The 15,683-nt window shown below is 40.8% G+C and overlaps 1 protein-coding gene across 1 annotated transcript in view; it reads right to left on the bottom strand.

Moving 5' to 3' along the window:
* FHL2 (four and a half LIM domains 2) overlaps positions 1-14,335 on the bottom strand; it is a 79,234-nt gene extending 64,899 nt beyond the window's left edge. The window contains exon 1 of the mRNA XM_075200178.1: positions 14,303-14,335. The gene's annotated coding sequence lies outside the window, so the exon portion shown is untranslated. The remainder of the gene's footprint in view (positions 1-14,302) is intronic.
* Positions 14,336-15,683: the final 1,348 nt, after the last annotated feature.

Raw genomic sequence — 15,683 nt, 5'->3', positions numbered from 1 at the left:
TCATACTGCATAAAGCATTGACTGTAAGGATAAGCAATAAATGACGTTTCCCAGACCGCCTGAGTAGGAGGTTTTTATTTGTAACAGATACAAAATAAACTATTCACACCTCCTACTATATACAGTTTCATGGAAATATGGAGGGTACTGAGGAAAGATACAGGATACTGAGGTAAGATACAGGGTACTGAGGAAAGATACAGTGAGGAAAGATACAGGGTACCAAGGAAAGATACAGGGTACCAAGGAAAGATACAGGGTACCAAGGAAAGATACAGGATAACGAGGTAAGATACAGTGAGGAAAGATACAGGGTACCGAGGAAAGATACAGTGAAGAAAGATACAGGGTACCGAGGAAAGATACAGTGAGGAAAGACACAGGGTACCAAGGAAAGATACAGTAAGGAAAGATGCAGGGTACTGAGGAAAGATGCAGGGTACTGAGGAAAGATACAGGGCACTGAGGAAAGATACAGGGTACTGAGGAAAGATACAGGATACTGAGGAAAGATACAGGGTACCGAGGAAAGATACAGTGAGGAAAGATGCAGGGTACTGAGGAAAGATGCAGGGTACTGAGGAAAGATACAGGATACTGAGGAAAGATACAGGATACTGAGGAAAGATACAGGTTACTGAGGAAAGATACAGGATACTGAGGAAAGATACAGGGTACTGAGGAAAGATGCAGGGTACTGAGGAAAGATACAGGATACTGAGGAAAGATACAGGATACTGAGCAAAGATGCAGGGTACTGAGGAAAGATACAGGATACTGAGCAAAGATGCAGGGTACTGAGGAAAGATACAGGTTACTGAGGAAAGATACAGGATACTGAGGAAAGATACAGGATAATGAGGAAAGATACAGGGTACTGAGGAAAGATACAGGATACTGAGGAAAGATACAGGTTACTTAGGAAAGATACAGGATACTGAGGAAAGATACAGGGTACCGAGGAAAGATACAGTGAGGAAAGATGCAGGGTACTGAGGAAAGGTACAGGGTACTAAGGAAAGATACAGGGTACCGAGGAAAGATACAGTGAGGAAAGATGCAGGGTACTGAGGAAAGGTACAGGGTATTGAGGAAAGATACAGGTTACTGAGGAAACATACAGGTTACTGAGGAAAGATACAGGGTAGAGAGGAAAGATACAGCCAGGAAAGATACAGGGTACTGAGGTAAGATACAGGGTACAGAGGAAAGATACAGCCAGGAAAGATACATGGTATTGAGGAAAGATACAGGTTACTTAGGAAAGGTGCAGAGTACTGAGGAAAGGTGCAGAGTACTGAGGAAAGGTGCAGAGTACTGAGGAAAGGTGCAGAGTACGCACCAGCTCGCAAGGAATCATCAAGAAGCCCATGTTCACAGGCAGTTCCAGCATTATCCCTCTGTCTTCCAGAAATAAAATGGGACACAGTACCAGCATATTTATTGCCCTTGTGTACATATCCTTGTATGTTCTTCATAAATGAGGCTATGATCAAATCTAATAATACACACAATTTTTCTATTGTTTAGAAATAACATAAATAAAAAATTGAGCTGAAATACAATCTACCCCATTATCAATATTTAATGTGTTAAGACAAATTGTTTCAGAATGCAAATATATATACAATCTGTCTTGGGCAATAAATTCATAGATTCTAAAAAAAAGTGGTTGTTGTAAGCATAGAACAACTGACACTCACTCACCTGCTGTATGTTGGGTCTGTGCTCTAGGCGAAATGAGCAGGAGTGAGAGGGAAGAGATAGCTACGCAGGAGTTTTGATTGCCTGGATTAGTCAAACAATAGCACTGGTTACTAGGAAGATGAAATTCTTCAGGCTTTTGAGCTATTAATACAGTATCTTTTGTCTAAAGATAAGGGCTGGGACACCTCAAAGGCAGCATCCTTTTAAGGCATACAAGTCATAGAAGTACAAGACATCTGAAAGGATACCAAACTCTTTATGCGTTGATTTAAGAGAGTATTGGCTCTATATAGTAGAGATACGTAAAGTGACTATTTACTGAATATTAGTATTTAGACATATTGGGCCTGATTCATTAGGGATCTTAACTTAAGAAACTTCTTATTTAAGACTCCTGGACAAAACAATGTTACAATGCAAGGGGTGAAATTAGTATTCTGTTTGGCACATAAGTTAAATACTGACTGTTTTTCATGTAGCACACAAATATCAACTTTAAATTTCAGTGTACAAATAAGCTATCAAGTATTTGTGTGCTACATGAAAAATTTGCACCCCTTGCATTGTAACATGGTTTTGTCCAGGAGACTGAAATAAGAAGTTTCTTCAGTTAAGATCCTTAATGAATCAGGCCCATTGTAAATAATTCTAACAATTGTTATAATAAATATTTTTTGTAAAAACTTTAGAAAGTTTGTAGCATCATATTTAAAGCCTTACACAGACAACAGAATTCAAAGCTTCTTTTTAGTTTAGTACCCTTTGGGGGGAATTCAATTCCCCCCAAGTACTGCCGCGTTAAACGTTTTACCGTTATTTCTGCTTGCAGCTCAGTGAAAACACGTTAATAACGGTATTTATGCTCAATGAAGCATGCTTAGAGAAAGCAGGGGCATTTTCTGAGCATGCATGGCACATACATAGTGAATCCCCAGTGCAGAGCTGCTCCGGTCCTGATTTGCACCCTGGGCCCCAGCATACAGGAGGCATCGTCCTGTGGCCAAGGTTGCCATGAGAAGTTGAGAAGGGAATGCAGCAGACACTAGTGTGTCTATAGTTGATTGTGGGTCTGCCATTTGCCATACTGCTGTGGCTGAAAGATCTACATGTAGAGACAGCGACAAGACGGAGCCGATGCTACCATTGTATAGAGGTTGGGCATTTGAGACCTGAATGTTCACAATAACATATTCCACTTCCTAAGTTAGGCAATAACATTGGTCTCACACAGAAACAAGTTAATGCCCAGCAGAGGAAGACTCAGGTACAGATACTAAAGTGTGCAACACTTGTAAATGTGCAGGTGGATTAGAATCCTGAAGGCTGGGGTTCCCTAAGGAAGTAACTCCAATGTGTGGTATTGTATTGGATTACTCAGGGTAACCCCACCAAAGCAAATATAATATATCAAGTGACACAAATTATGTTTGATATGGAGCAGAAAGGTTAGCACTAACATTGGACATGGACTCAGTGTGTAGGGATAGGTTTTGATCACCATCAAGGATGGGCCATAGATTAGACACAGTAGTTATATATATGACTTTACACTAAGTAGTGCTAATACGTAATAACTTCACTTTGTTCAGTAAGGAAGGAGTCAGAGTCCAGGAGGCTCTCATGGTCATGGATAAATATTCTTCACGTCTTCACAGGTAGTGGCAGAAACGACTTCATGGCAAAGATTAAATAATATATCAAATGATTGTTTCCTGCCACTCATGGAAAACTGCTGCTACAAATTTGTCTGTACAGTGTGGGATACACAGTACAAGTTTTGTGTATTAAATGCTTCTGTCTGGTTCCGTGTTTGTTCAGTCACTGACTTTCCCTGCTCTCTGTCTACAAGTCTCATAAGCCCGGAAAGCATCAGTGTTAGCATACAGGGAAAACCTTTTAAAATCACGCTTCTTTTCTAACGTGGTAGAGTTGCTCTACTAATGCAGACACAGGGGTATATTTACTAAACTGCGGGTTTGAAAAGGAGGAGATGTTGCCTATAGCAACCAATCAGATTCTAGTTAGCATTTATTTAGTACATGTTACAAATTGACAGCTAGAATCTGATTGGTTGCTATAGGCAACATCTCCACTTTTTCAAACACGCAGTTTAGTAAGTATATATACCCAACAGGGTTTTTCACACCACCAATGCCCAGAAATAATTAGGTGCTGCTTTGACTCAAACTGCAAATTCTCAGTTACAACAGTACAGCCTTTACACAGCTAGTTGCAGGCTCAGTCAATAACCTACTGCACCCTTTTATTGTCACTTCAACTGTGTAGACTTGCAGCAGGGAATGGCCTAACGACCTGATGTTAGTAATAAGTTGCCAGCACCTGAGGATTGTTACCACAGACTCAGATCTATGTAACCAGCTTCATGTAAACAACACATTGCCAGTTTATTGATGTTTTCTCTGTGAACCAGCATTCAGTATCCTGTTCCTTCCTGGCTGTTTCCTGTGTTTTGACCATTGGCTTTTCGACGACTACCTCTCTGGCTCCTGCCCAGTCTTGGACGACTACCTTGCCTGGCTATTAACCCCAGGCCCTTGGACAACTACCTCTCTGCCTATGGACCCCTGGCTATTATCTGCTATTACTTGAGTCACCAGACTCACGCTCTCTACTTAAAGATACAGTACTCTCTTTCTACTCAAGACTGTTCCTGACATTGGTATCCACCAATCAGTGTCTGCAGACAAAGACCATAATTCTTGACAGAATAAACTGGCCATAAAATGGATTTTGCAGGAGCCAATATCTAATGCATTCATTAATTCAAATTATACTACCAATGTTGATGCAAAATAAATTGGATAAACTCAAGCCAACTAGTGCTGGACCACTGCAGGACATCCTGTTCAAGTTACTATAGACCCTGAACTCCACCTGGCTATATTGGTGGCACCTGTGGACAATAACACCAGTTTGTTTGTAACTCCATTATAGTGCTGTTTACTTTGTCATAAAACCACACACTTATTTCACAGATCCATTACAGGTGGGAATAATACTCACCCTCCTGAAAGGAGATGCCTTAGTTTGGGCAACCCCGTATCTGGAATAAGGGGATTCTATTCTTACTTCCCTGTCTTGCTCTATGCTAACTTTTGCAGCAGCCTATGATAACCATCACTGTAGTATTACAGATGAAGCTATTTAAAAGAAGGTTTGAGAGCCATGATGGAATACACCAAGGAATGCTGGAGATGGGTGAATGAAAATGAGCTAGCACATATGGACCCTCCTAAAAACCTGGAGGAATTCATTGCACAGTGAATTACTATTGAAGAAATGGAAAGGGTTCATTGCACAGGGCCTGATTCATTAAGGATCTTAAATGAAGAGGATCCTTACTTCAGTCTCCTGGACAAAACCATGTTAAATGCAAGGGGTGCAAATGAGTGTTCTGTTTTGCACATAAGTTAAATACTAACAGTTTTTTCATGTAACATACACATATCAAGTTTAAATTTCAGTGTACAAATAAGCTATCAAGTATTTGTGTGTTACATAAAAAACAGTCAGTATTTAACTTATGTGCAAAATACAATACTAATTTGCACCCCTTGTATTTAACATGGTTTTGTCCAGGCGACTGAAATAAGGATCCTCTTCATTTAAGATCCTTAATGAATCAGCCCCTAGTCTTCATTCCATTCCTAGCCCCGCTGCCCGCTGTCACAGAAGAAGAACCCATGGGAATTGGTGGTGTCCGTGGCTGGTGTCCCTTCATGGCAAAATCTCCTCCTTGTTCATCTCCAACCTACAATTTTCAGCCACCATAACCAAAATTGCTGTTTCCTTATCCCTGCAAGTTAAACTTCAAAACAACATGATTGCCATTCCAACCATCATTGTGTCTGGGGTCTGTGGGAAACTTTATGGACAAGACCTCTGCTGAATGACATACGATTCCTATTTTGCAACTGCAACCCACCTCCCTTCCCTCAGATAGATGTTACTCTAATAGAGCTTCTTTTAGAGGTCTCATGTCAACAACTCTTTATCAATTAATGTTGAAACATATCTAATTACCCAAGTATCCCCACAAACCCAGGTGGGAAGAAAATATGGGAGAAATTTTGGATATTGAGGATTGGGCAAAAATCAGAGTTAACCGTGAAAAAAGCTCTAAATGTGTTAAAATAAGCAAGAATGACCACAAAATTGACATTTGATGGTACTTTGTAGCTATAGAGCTGCATGAAATCTTCTGAAATACTTCTCCTCTTTGTTGGAGGTCTTGCAGATGGGAAGGCACTGTCCTAAAATGGTTCCTTCATGGTAAGAAGTACACCACCTCCTTGACACTAATCGGATTCCCTACTTTCTCTCTCATACTCACTCCTACCTCCTAAAATCCCAAATACCCCTGAAGGGATTAATAATTGACATCTTAAATGCCATGAAATGTCAAATCACATCATTCTGGAAGAACCCAGAGACACCATTTTTTCTGTTTAGTCAATAGAGCCTTGCAGGTTTATTGCCTAAAATATATATCTACCATAATCTATAATACCCCAAACAAATTTTCTAGCATGTAAAACCAATGGACAGATCCCTATAGGGCCTCACCCCCTTTACAAGACTAAACTAAATCTATGTATCCTATATACTATGCCTTATGAGTGACTCCTGCCCCCACTGGTTCCTTATCCTTCCTCTTATTCACCCATCGGTTACCCAACACTTTTAAGCCTTTCACCTACTGCCTTATGATTTATAATTCATATTCCTGTGGCTCACAGACCTCGGGACTTTTTAGCATCTTGGTCCAGGCATCTAAAGAGAGTGTAATAAACTAGTCTAGAGCGATTTCCTCAGTGATATCTGAGGAAATTGCAAGACCATGTTTCTGAGGAGATCACTCTAGACTAGTTTATTATACTCTCTTTTAATGCCTGGACCAAGATACTGAAAAGTCCTGAGGTCTGTGAGCTACAAACAAGTGATACATTTTAGCTGTTTTCATCTTTACCTATATTACTATTGGACATTGGTCTGAGAATTATACTTAAGGAGCTATCACGTCTGTGCACAATAAGACAGCTGGAAAGACATTTCTACGTGAAGCAGAAGAGGAGCAATGGAGCGGCTGTAGGATCACAATGATCCATGAGTAACATTACTGAATGCACATGAAGCTGCGCGATAAGACGGACTGTGAATTTCATGACTCCGATACGCATTTTCATTGCATGCAGCCCAAACTAAGTGCTTAATACACTCCCTGCAAGAAGCCTATATAATTGGCTGAGGACATTGTATAATTTGGGGACTATGTGCCTTTGGAATCTAATGTACAGTGGTGTTGGTAAATAAACGGCTGTTCTTGGATGAATCATATGCTGGCTCTGGATCACTTTGGGATGTAAAACTTGAAATATTGAAAACATTGAATGGTTTAGTTGTATGGAATATTTGATTAAATGGTGATAGAAGGATTAAATATTAATCATCTTTCCTGCAAAAATCACCTTAAGTTCCAAATGGGATAACAGCGAACAACCAAAGGTGTATGTTTCTGTATCCAGGCTACATGCTAATAGGGTATAGTTTTCTGAGATTGTATTTTTTTATTTGTTGTATTTTAATATTTTAATAAATGAGCTGATTTGCGAATTATCCGCAGTACACATTTTTTGTTTATGTGGTTCAGAGTCCATTGCTGCAATTTTTTTTCTCTTAGAAATTTTATAGGGGGACCGCAGATCCCTCAAAGCTGTCCTTTGTACCTCAGTCTGTCGAGCACCAAATAGGTGTTGGTTCTTTTGTTATAATCTATAAGTTTTGAATGCTATTAATTTAATGTTGGTGCTAATTGGGAGGAAATAAGTCTATTTATTAAAAGTGAATGCTATTAATTTAATGTCGGAGCTGGTAGAGAGGAAATAGTGAATGCTATTCATTTAAATGTGAGCACTGGTTTCAGGTAGGCATAGCCGGATTAAGGGGGGGGCACAGGGGGCACGTGCCCCGGGCCCCCCTCTCTCTCTGAGGGCCCCCCGCCACCAGTATGACTTCTTCTGCTGTCAGTTGCTGTGACAGCAACTGACAGAAAGCGCACCAGACATCCCTCTCTCCGCTGGCGGGGGGCCCCACTGCCTGCATTGCCTCTGTAGCTGCCCAGCTGTCAGACAACTGACAGAAACTGAACCAGACATCCCTCTCTCCACCGGCGGGGGGTGGGGGGGGGGGGGGCGCCCGCATTGCCTCTGTAGCTGCCCAGCTGACAGAACCGCGGCCATCTGACACCCCACGCATGCGCGATGTGCGCCCACTCTTTTCTTAGCAGCACCGCGGCTTCTGTAATACCTAAAATGGCCAAAATGGAGCTGCTGTGCATGTGCAGATGCAGAAGCTCCTCCTCTGCATGAAGACTTGAGAGAGACAGTAGGTGAGTGACCAAATAATTATACTAAAACTAAATATATATAGAAAACCCTTAATAACATGGGTATATCTTGAGTAAATATGTAAACTGTAGCCACCTATAACAGTAAGAGTACAATATATATATATATATATATATATATATATATATATACATTCTGGCTACATTTTACATATTTAATCAAGCAATCAAGTCATCATGCTATGAGGGGTCTTCTTAAATATGATTTTTTATTTTATCAGTAGTGTTTCAATAAATATACATTAAACATTGATATTAGGCTGCTAGAGCAAATTGAGTGGCAAATTATATTTTATTAATCTTTAGTAAAGTAATTACTGAAGCTGTATAGTTATATTAAAGTTTGAATAAAATTGTAATACACTATGTATAATTTATATTTATTTAGTTTTATATATATATATATATATATATATATATATATATATATATATATACACACATATTTATGTCATCTAATTAAAGCTTTAATATAAGTGGCAGACTTCGATAATAACTTTAATAATGATTAATAATAAAATAGAGGGTCCTGCATGATTATTACACATATGTATACATAAACTTATTTTTATATATATATATATATATATATATATATATATATATATATATATATATAGTCAAAATTGGTGTTACGTTAACATTTTTATGTTAGTTTAAATATGCGGTATCATTGCTATTTTAAATGTGCATTATAAATTTTTAAAGTGCGTTATCAGTGCTAGTTTTAGCGTGCGGCATCATTGGTAGTTTTAGCGTGCGGAATCATTGGTAGTTTTAGCGTGCGGCATCATTGGTAGTTTTAGCGTGCGGTATCATTGGTAGTTTTAACGTGCGGTATCATTGGTAGTTTAAGCGTGCGGCATCATTGGTAGTTTTTGCGTGCGGCATCATTGGTAGTTTTAGCGTGCGGTATCATTGGTAGTTTTAGTGTATGTTATCAATGGTATTTTTAATGTGCAGTTTCAATGCTAGTTTTAATGTGTGGTGTCAATACCCATTTTAATGTTGCCTTTTGATGATTGTTTTAATGTACAGTATTTTAGTTTGTGTAAGCAATGATTTGTCTTGTGCAGACAACCTAGGCGAGCCCTCTGGGAGTCATACTGTGGACTGTAGGTGATGTAGGTGTGTCAATGCTTATAGCCTTATACCCAATGGCGTTATTTTACATGCGTTTTATACAGAGGTGCTTGTACATTTTACAAGTACCTGTACTAATATATAATTACATCCAGCCATCATATGTTCAAATCTTTGTGGACCTAACTAGCTTTCCAGAAGGAGATTATTGGATCGGAGTAGAGGCAGGCAGCTGTAAGTAGTTTTAACATATATATATGTATTTGTGTTATAGTATATGTGTATATATATATATAATATATATTCTACAGTGGTAGTAGTGCGGGTATATATGTTGAGGGTGATAGGAAACAGCAACAGAGGGGCAAAAGAATGAAGGAGGGGGCAGTGAGAGGATGCAGAGGGGCACAGAGGGTGTGGATGCAGAGGGGCACAGAGGGTGTGTATGCAGAGGGGCACAGAGTGTGTGTATGCAGAGGGGCACAAAGTGTGTGGAGATGATGCAGGGGCACAGAGTGTGTGGAGATGATGCAGGGGCACAGAGTGTGTGGAGATGATGCAGGGGCACAGAGTGAGTTAGCTGTAAATTATTCTTTGACAGAAATATAATAGAAAAAAAAAATAGAAAAATATTATTTTCCCTTGGATTTATATGTATTATTTTTGCAAACAACTTACTAAGTATGTTCGTCCTGACCTAAATACTTATTACATTATTTTGACCCAACTACTTATAAAACGGGACTGCTAGGTGATTATTTTGGATGGGTGCCTTGAAAAAATTATGGAGACTCTAAGGGTGCCGCAAACTTGAAAAGTTTGGGAACCACTGCCTTAATTTTAGATCTTAGGGGTCCCCCTGTCTGAAGTGCCCCGGGCCCCCCAAAGCCTTAATCCAGCTCTGCAGGTAGGGAGGCCTAATTATTAAATGTAGGTACTATTGATTTACCTTTGGGGCTGGTTGGGGAGAGGGAGGCCTAAATGGTTCACTCGCTGCAAGACTTCCCATATTTAATTTAAATCCTTTTTTAACAAACAGGGACCCAACAATCCAGGATCCAGACAAGAAGTAACTGACACGGGCAACAACAGGTAGTGGAAGCCTCAAGCAAAAATATATATATACCTAGGCACTTTAATAATAATAATTTAAACCAGGCAGAATGATGAAAATATATATGCCCTTGAAAATATAGTTGCGAGTCAGCTTATCTAAAGAAGGAATACCACTCGCCACAATATACAAATGAATCACATATATACAGAGAGAGCACCAAGCATCATAGGGTCATATTTACAGGGGAGGGCTGGCAAATTTCAGCCAGGGGGGCAAGACTCGACACAGCAGCCTATTTTAAAGGAAAATAAATGCAGGTGGCCCAGTGATCCAGCCTAAGGTAGCCCACTATGGAACCAGCCCGGGGGGCAGATTCCCCCCAGCCCAGCCTGCCCCTGATATACATATACATCCAATAACCTGTTACAGGTATGTTTGGAGTTTTTAACTAAGTAAAAAAAACTGCAATAAGGTAACATATAATCCAATGAGGAATACGTCTTAATTGAATAAATATTCTCCCAATATATATTTAAAAATAATTCATTAAAAATATTTAACAGTGATGTATTTTCAACATCAAAAAATTTATAACGCTAAGACGATCTGCAAACTTGGTAAGTCAGATATTGCCTATAAAAAAGCACATATATACGCACAGCACAATGTGAAGTCAGAGGTATGGTAAATTTCCTCTGAGAGGATGTAGTGTCCTGCTGTGATTCTCATCACTCCATATAGGTGCAGTATATACTCATAGAATGTAAATACACAAAGTCCATAGCTGATAATTGTGTCCCAAATCTCTTAGGAACTGTTAACACCATAGGATTTCATTGAACAAATTTCATACAATAATCAATATAATAGCAGATAAAAAAGGAGGAGGGAGGTCAGCTCACCTTACCCTCTACCGCTGTGTCCAAGTGAAAGCCTGAAAAATTGGGACTGCCCCACCCAGTGTTGGAAGTGGGTCATGAAGGGCCCACCGGGGGACTGCAATGCTAGGGGCCCACCAGAGGGGTTGTGGCCAGCCATCATAGAGGCGAGACCAGACACTAGAGGGGGTGTGGTCAGCCCGCGAAGGACAGCTAGCACCATAGTGTAGTATATAAAGAATGCAGTGTGTATATAAAGAGTACACAGTCTTGTTCTGCCCCTTAGATTTGGCAGAACAATCACCAAAAATCGGGATTGTCCCACTAGAATCAGAACATTTGATAGACTGTCCTACCTGTTCTTGTCACAATGGGTACATTTAGAAAATTCCCCTTCATCACCATGCTGTGCCCCCTTATGATCACATTGCACAATCCATGCTGCATTTGCTCTCCCCTTCATCTCCCTGTGCTATACTGTTTTGGCCCCTCTTCACCCTGTGCCATGCTGCTTTGACCCCCCTTCACACTCTGCCATGCTGTTTTGGCCCCCCCTTCATGCTCTGCCATGCTGCTTTGGCCCCTCCTCACACTCTACTATGCTGCTTTGGACCCCCTTCACACTCTGCCATGCTGCTTTGGTACCCCTTCTCACTCTGCCATGCTGCCTTTGCCCTCTTTACACTGAGCCATGCTGCCTTAGCCCCTCTTCACACTGTGCCATGCTGGCTTTGCCCCTCTGTACACTGTGCCATGGTGCCTTTGCCCCTCTTCACACTGTGCCATGGTGCCTTTGCCTTTCTTCACACTGTGCCATGGTGCCTTTGCCGCTCTTCACATTGTGTCATGGTGCCTTTGCTCCTCTTCACACTGTGCCATGCTGCTTTTGCCCCTCTTCACACTGTGCCATGCTGCCTTTGCCTTTCTTCACACTGTGCCATGGTGCCTTTGCCCCTCTTCACACTGTGCCATAGTGCCTTTGCCCCTCTTTACACTCTGCCATGCTGTTTTGGTCCCCCTTCACACTCTGCCATGCTGCTTTAGCCCCTCTTCACACTCTACCATGCTGCTTTGGCCCCCTTACACACTCTGCCATGCTGCTTTGGCCCCCTTACACACTCTGCCATGCTGCCTTTGCCCCTCTTCATATTGTGCCATGCTGCCTTTGCCCCTCTTCACACTGTGCCATGCTGCCTTTGCCCCTCTTCACACTGTGCCATGCTGCCTTTGCCGCTCTTCACACTGTGTCATGGTGCCTTTGCCCCTCTTCACACTGTGCCATGCTGCTTTTGCCCCTCTTCACACTGTGCCATGCTGCCTTTGCCTTTCTTCACACTGTGCCATGGTGCCTTTGCCCCTCTTCACACTGTGCCATAGTGCCTTTGCCCCTTTTTACACTCTGCCATGCTGTTTTGGTCCCCCATCACACTCTGCCATGCTGCTTTAGCCCCTCTTCACACTCTGCCATGCTGCTTTGGCACCTCTTCACACTCTACCATGCTGCTTTGGCCCCCTTACACACTCTGCCATGCTGCCTTTGCCCCTCTTCATATTGTGCCATGCTGCCTTTGCCCCTCTTCACACTGTGCCATGCTGCCTTTGCCCCTCTTCACACTGTGCCATGCTGCCTTTGCCGCTCTTCACACTGTGTCATGGTGCCTTTGCCCCTCTTCACACTGTGCCATGCTGCTTTTGCCCCTCTTCACACTGTGCCATGCTGCCTTTGCCTTTCTTCACACTGTGCCATGGTGCCTTTGCCCCTCTTCACACTGTGCCATAGTGCCTTTGCCCCTCTTTACACTCTGCCATGCTGTTTTGGTCCCCCATCACACTCTGCCATGCTGCTTTAGCCCCTCTTCACACTCTGCCATGCTGCTTTGGCACCTCTTCACACTCTACGATGCTGCTTTGGCCCCCTTACACACTCTGCCATGCTGCCTTTGCCCCTCTTCATATTGTGCCATGCTGCCTTTGCCCCTCTTCACACTGTGCCATGCTGACTTTGCCCCTCTTTACACTGTGCCATGGTGCCTTTGCCCCTCTTCACACTGTGCCATGATGCCTTTGCCCCTCTTTACACTGTGCCATATTGCCTTTGCCCCTCTTCACACTGTGCCATGGTGCCTTTGCCCCTCTTTACACTCTGCCATGGTTCCTTTGCCCCTCTTTACATTCTGCCATGCTGCCTTTGCTCCCCCTTGCTTCCGTTAGTGTATTAGTGTATGAGTGCAGGGAAATGTATGTGTCCCCCTTTGAGACTCTCTGTTCACTCTCATCAGAACCAAAACGTTAACTCCTCTACATTACGTTAGTTTTATTTAGTTTTAGCTTAGTTTTTGTTTAATAACAAGAGAGTTCACATCTACTTGAGTCAGATGGCTGAAATGAAGGCGTTAAGCTTGTTTATGCCTTGTCCACCTATTGCTTGGAGCCAATGGGCTTCAAGCAATTGCTCTTTCCTACCTAATATCAGGATCTTATATCTCTAGATAGTAGTTGTTTACCAATAGCTTTTTAACACCTTTCATTATGTCATTTGAAAATGCAGGAAGCTAATTGCAAATCCTTATGACACAAAATGAAATTTTTCCAGTGCAGATATATATAAATTCCAGACTCTCTGTACAATTTCAGTAGGAAATCCACCAATAAGCCTGATTCAGAGTGAAACGTATGTCTGTTTGTGTAGCGTAACTTGCATTGTTTCGCACTGAACATGCCCAGAAAACAAATGTTGCTATATAGAACTACAAACTTTTGGCACTTACCAGTTCTTATGACTGAAGAAGAGTGATGGGGACGTAGGTGTCTGAGAAGAAGAGTGGGACGTATGTATCTGAGGGGTGCGGAAGCATATGCTACTTATTCAGATCTGGTTGCATTTCCAACTCTGAATACGGGTGGAAATACACATTTTTCCATGCAACTTTTTCAATTGCAAATTATGCCTCTTTTCCACCCCACTCTGAATCAAGCCCAATATATAGAACAATTACTTAAAACATGTCAATGTACAATACATTCACTATTAAATGTGAATTTGTATTGCTGGTAAATATTCTTGTCTTCTGAGTAACCGATAGTATGCCTATTAATATGCTGCATATGTGGGTAACCTGTACCATCAATTTCATACTGGTAGCATCATACCTCATTGTCCATTTATTTCATCCTCTGATTTGTCTGTACCCCTGCTGCAGTCTTCTTTCTTAATAAGTGGCTTAGGTGACTCAGTAGAGGTCTGTGTAAGTGATGTTATGCTCCTTTAATAACATTGTGAAATATGAGCTAGATGATTGAGTGAGAGAGCGAAGTTCCTAATGAAAATGTAAACTAATCCAATTGAGGTTATTTGTGTTCTGTGAAACACAGTCGTAAAATACCAACCCAGGGTATTAATACCTTTGATTAGTTTTTCTAAAATTATATATATATATATATATATATATATATATATATATATATATATATATATATATATGTATAAAATGCATTTTAATAATATAACTTATGCTCAGTGAGTTCTAATCATTATAGGTTGCTTTAAAAAAAGAGAGAAATATGTGTGGGGAAATAGAGCCATCAACATACTGTAGTTTTGTCATTCTGATGCCCTCTTACATTTAATATGCAGTACAATAGATCACCACTGTATTATGGAAAAAACTATTTCTCGCTTTTAATCAAATGTGATGTAAGTGCAGTAAAAGCTGTCGTTGCATTGTATCACAGGGTGGCCTAGAAACAATCCTCGTTTACAAAGCTACGGATCCCTGCAAAGACGTCTATCGAAGGATACTGCAGCTGAAACGCACAGATTGAAATTTATCACCTGTTATGTTGCAAGTTTTATTATTTTATATGGGTGTGTTAAGAATACTGAGTATCTTATTCGTGAATTATGATGTCACTTATCCGTGGCCTGGCGTCTTATTATTGTAATCTTTATTTCTGGTCCGTGTGCTTAATATATAGCAGCATTGCCTGACTTACCTATTTTTTAAACCCTTTCCTCATTTTATTTAATTGAGTACAGTAATACATTGAAAACCCATTGTTTTATACTTATAATTACCTATATAGGTGTTTAAATACACGGGCAATACACTGCCATCTCAACTTGTGCATTTCTAAAGCTGGGTACACACTACAGAAAATTTCTCCCAATGCGATATCGTTAATGATTTTACCAACGACTGAAAGACCAGATCAGCATGCCGATTCATGTGTACACACTATGCATGTTTTACAAGATTTACTTTCAGATCTGTGCATATGTCATAACCACTGGCTGAAAAGATTGTGACTCTATAAACTCTATGGAGATCTGCCTACACTGCTGGTTGTGAGTGCGTACACACTTTAGAATTTGCCCAACATCGTTCCATCGTTTGTAGAGACTTTTAGTCCGGTTTCAAATCAATTCAAACGAATCTATGCGCTTTTGTGCGATAAAACATGATCTTGTGAGCGTACAATATCAGACCTTATGGTTGTTTATTGTGTGATTGGCACAATAATTGGGTGAAAA

Source organism: Mixophyes fleayi, chromosome 2 (genome assembly GCF_038048845.1).
Source record: "Mixophyes fleayi isolate aMixFle1 chromosome 2, aMixFle1.hap1, whole genome shotgun sequence".
In the NCBI taxonomy this organism is placed as follows: domain Eukaryota; kingdom Metazoa; phylum Chordata; class Amphibia; order Anura; family Limnodynastidae; genus Mixophyes; species Mixophyes fleayi.
The sequence above is the reverse complement of the archived record's forward strand: the minus strand, read 5'-3'. Positions and strand labels throughout refer to the sequence as shown.